The sequence below is a fragment of the Pteropus vampyrus genome, unplaced genomic scaffold, assembly GCF_000151845.1.
Source record: "Pteropus vampyrus isolate Shadow unplaced genomic scaffold, Pvam_2.0 Scaffold192, whole genome shotgun sequence".
NCBI classification, from domain to species: domain Eukaryota; kingdom Metazoa; phylum Chordata; class Mammalia; order Chiroptera; family Pteropodidae; genus Pteropus; species Pteropus vampyrus.
This window is the reverse complement of record NW_011888973.1, coordinates 1,982,562-1,985,772: the sequence shown is the minus strand read 5'-3', so window position 1 is coordinate 1,985,772 and position 3,211 is coordinate 1,982,562. Positions and strand designations below refer to the sequence as shown.

Below are 3,211 nucleotides of genomic sequence, written 5' to 3'. Positions count from 1 at the left end.
TGTTGGCCGCTATATACTAATCTGACTTTGATGCCAATTATTTTACTTGTGTGTTTACAATCGAGATGCGTTTACCAACGTAGGCTAGGAAATCTATAGCACCCACATCACGTCGGCATGTTTGGGTTACTCGCCATACTGCTGAGGGCCACCAACAGCCTTACCAGCCTGCGCATGGACACCCTGGGGGCCAGGTGCTCAGCCCCGGGTGCACAGCCAAGCCACCTGGGCCACTCTGCAAAGTCTTGAGGCGAGTCACTCCTCAGCCTGGTGCAGCCGAATCTCTCGGGGCGACTCCCAGCATTTGTGCTCCTGAAAGCTCCCAAAGTCATTCTGATGATCAGCCGAGGTCGAGAACCGCCACCTAAGGATCAGCCACAGGTGTGTGGACTTGCAGGCAGGTCCTGCGGGCATGGGGACCGCGGGAGCGAGAGAACGCTAAGCCTCGAAGACCTCGGCATCCGTTCCTGAGCATCAGGAAGCTGGTGCCTTCAGGACAGTCCCCCAAGCACGAGAGGGGAAAGGGCCTCAGCAGTCAACGAAAGGAAAGGAAATGTAGGACAGATTTTCCCACTTCCTCCGTTAAAAAGTGGACTGGTAGTAAGGTCAAGACAGCATGCTCGCTGCTCGTGCAACCAACTTGTTGACCTTTCTCCAACAGCCAAGTAACCTTGATTCGTGGGGTGAAAGAAAACATTGACTTATTCATTACAAAGGACAGACATCAAGAGGACCGCAAAAGTATTTGGGTGGCTTTTATAAAAACAAGAGTCCAACAAGAGCATTCTTGCTTTAAAAAAAATTTGTTAGATTATTACCATAAATTCTATCTGGGATCAAAACAAGCTGTTGGGACTGTTTTCTCTCGCACAGTGTGCCACGGTTTGCAAGTCTGTCCTTTGAATTGCCGGCAGAAGTCCTAGGAACGCTGTCGCTGTCACGAGCAGATTAAACTATAAAGGAAACTTAAACATACACATTTCTACAGGCATTAAAGGAAAATTTCAACAGAATTTGGCTACAAAATAATCTTGCTGCGTGATATAATTTCTTGGAAATGAAGAGGTCGTAATGATTAGAGGGGACAATGTAACCGATAAGCTGAGCAGACTGCATTTTGAAACAAACGAGCAATAGCATTATAGCTTCTATATGTGGTACGTTTTAACATTGTCAAGTTTTGCTATGATGAATGCAATATTTGTATAAAAGTGAAATTCTCTTTTATATGGTTTATACTTTTGATCAGAACATGTTGACCATATATTGAATATTAAACAATTAGATGTATATTATTCATTGTTCTTTACTCCTCAGTACTTTATAAAAAGGATATTGTATTCTTGGTTAACAATGCAGTGTCGATGTTAATTAATGACCATATCTGACCTACTGTAGATGTTCTTTCCTGATATCTTTTTAAAATTCATTAATAAACTTTATTTTTAGAGCAGTTTTAGGTTCAAAAACTGCAAAATCGAGCACAAAGTACAAAGTTCCCAAGTCCACCCTGCCTCCCTCTCCAGCCTCCCTCGGCCTCGCCATCCACACCCAAGGGTCCTGATCACACTGGAACTCTGGGAGGCCCCGAACCTGTGTGGGCGGCCCAAGGGTCCCTCCCAGTCCCTGCCCTGCGCGGTCTCCCCACATGCAGTCTCTTCACCCTGTTCACATCTCTTTCCCGGATTTTCTTCCCACCCCCCACCCCCCGGAGCCAGGGGCATTTCTGTATGCAAGAGATGTTTCTATGACAGGGAAAGTCTGCGTTTTTCAGAACACCAAAGCGAACAGTTTCGTTGTGATTCTGCCGTGATCTTGCCGAGGACTGGATGAACCACGTCCCTGTGCGGAGGGCCCTCCAACTCGGCCACCAGGGTCCCCGACATTCAGGAAGACCTGCCCCCCACCAGCCGCCCCCCCCCGACCCCGACACCGTGACTCTCTCACAGCGGGGACTCCTACAAACCGGGCGTCGCCGAAACCACCCATTACTGGCTCATCAAAGTAGGAGCCAGCCACTGGCTCATCCCTAGTGCTGAAGGGAGCTGTTCTGTTGAGATTGAGGCAGGACTGTGAAAACGCAGGCTCTGCGTTGAGACATTTGGGCAGATAAATGAATAGGCGTTTTCTCACGTGTTCTCGCAAGAGTAGAGCCAGGGGCTTTCGTCTTGACAGCTGAGAAAAGGCACACTTGCTGATGAGGCAGGTGACACCTCTGAGGAGAGTGTCAGCGCCTGGGCCTGGGGGTGGCTGGGACAGGGCCGTGCCGAGGGCATGGCGAGGCGGGTATGGAGGTCATCGAGCTGGCTGGCTCCCTGAGGCCTCGTGGAGTCGTCCTGGGCTTGCGGTTTCTTTGACTTTCTAGAGGACTCCGGCCCCAGGGATGAAGCCTAGCCCCCGCCTCCACTGCTTCTGCCGGACCAGCTGGTCACCACAGTGCCACACCTTGTTTCTTTCACCCAGGAGAACTGAGGGCAGGCAGTGGTCTCTGGGGCTCACGACCACCCCTAAGGCCTGCAGTGGTGACTGGTCGTTTCCAGGGAAATCACAGCTTCGTCCTGTGTGAAGATCAGTCGCTATGTACAAATATAGAGCTGGGAGTAAACTGGACCTCCTTGGGAGCAGGACTTGAATAAGAAGCAAATCAGGACTTTTGGTGTCCCCCTGGGCCCCCAGATCCCCCTGAACCCCTGGCCTCCAGGGCCTCTGCACCCTGGCCTTGTAAGGCACCTGGGAAGGGATTCACCTCTCAGAACTCAAAGCCTTCAATTAGGGGGTTCGGGCAAGTTCCAGCAAATGAAGCAGACTCGAGGCACTGGCTTAGGATGCCAAGAGAACACGCTGACCTCGGGGCCAACTCACCAGCACGTGGCCTCCATCCTGCCCCCCAGAATTCTAGCTGCACATCTGAGCAGATGGGGTTGCGGCTAAAAGAGAGTTTTGCCTTCGGGCAATAATCCTGTGAAAACAATCATAACTATCTGGGGAGAGAAGAGATTTCTCAAGAATAGGGGGGCGGGGGGATTCTTCCCGCTCTGGCTTTGGGGCCCCTGTACAGGGCTCGGCCAAGCTCCGGCCTCCGCAGCTCCCTCGCTCCTCCTTCCGGCCACCAGGTCCTTCCTCCACACCCAGACAAGGACATTTAAAACCTGGGCCCAGAAGCCACGAGATCCCCTCTGATTGTGGCCCTGGTCTCAGAAACAGGAAAATC

At 51.4% G+C, this 3,211-nt stretch overlaps 1 protein-coding gene across 1 annotated transcript in view; it reads left to right on the top strand.

The window, feature by feature from the left end:
* Positions 1-3,211, top strand: part of EGFR (epidermal growth factor receptor) — a gene marked incomplete at its 3' end in the record, with an annotated part of 13,317 nt that overhangs the window by 7,162 nt on the left and 2,944 nt on the right. The window lies entirely within an intron of this gene.